Source organism: Schistocerca cancellata, chromosome 2, assembly GCF_023864275.1.
Source record: "Schistocerca cancellata isolate TAMUIC-IGC-003103 chromosome 2, iqSchCanc2.1, whole genome shotgun sequence".
Lineage (NCBI taxonomy): Eukaryota > Metazoa > Arthropoda > Insecta > Orthoptera > Acrididae > Schistocerca > Schistocerca cancellata.
Genome location: NC_064627.1, coordinates 825,178,543 through 825,179,197, shown reverse-complemented (window position 1 = coordinate 825,179,197; position 655 = coordinate 825,178,543). Strand labels below are relative to the sequence as shown.

Below are 655 nucleotides of genomic sequence, written 5' to 3'. Positions count from 1 at the left end.
AGACTTCCCTTAACCATCCTCACACGAAATGTGCGCTGGCGGCAGTAGAATCGTTCTGCAGCCAGCTTCAAACGCCAGTTGTCTAAACTTCGTCAATACAGTTTCGCGAAAAGAACGTCGTCTTCCCTCCACGAATTCCCATTTAAATGATAATTAAATCAAGACCCTACGCTGTCGACAGGCGTTGATATACATCAACGGGGACAGTTGAAAATGTGTGCCCCAACCGGGACTCGAACCCGGGATCTCCTGCTTACATGGCAGTCGCTCTATCCATCTGAGCCACCGAGGGCACACAGGATAGTGCGACTGCAGGAATTTATCCCTTGCACCCTACCCGTGGGACCCACATTCCCAACTTAATGTCCACACACTACATTCGTAGTGCCCCTGCCCATTACACTCATTGCTCGCGGCAGACAATCTTCCGAGTCCCGCAATAGTTCGGGCAATGCGTGTGCATCCGCACAGAAGGAGGAGGTCAATGGCCGGTTAGCCTTAGCTATATGAAGATATATCTTCATATAGTTGCCATTTATGTTCACGGACTATTTCGTAGTACTCACGTGTTGATCGAACATACCTTCTGAACTGTCTTCCTTTAATCGGCTCTGATGCGGGTCCCAAATACTCGTGCAGACTCAAGAATGGATTG

The 655-nt window shown here is 49.2% G+C and overlaps 1 non-coding gene across 1 annotated transcript; it reads right to left on the bottom strand.

Moving 5' to 3' along the window:
- Positions 1-218: 218 nt before the first annotated feature.
- Trnat-ugu (transfer RNA threonine (anticodon UGU)) lies at positions 219-293 on the bottom strand. The gene has a single exon. It is a non-coding gene; the product is annotated as a tRNA-Thr (tRNA).
- Between the last annotated feature and the right edge of the window lie 362 nt (positions 294-655).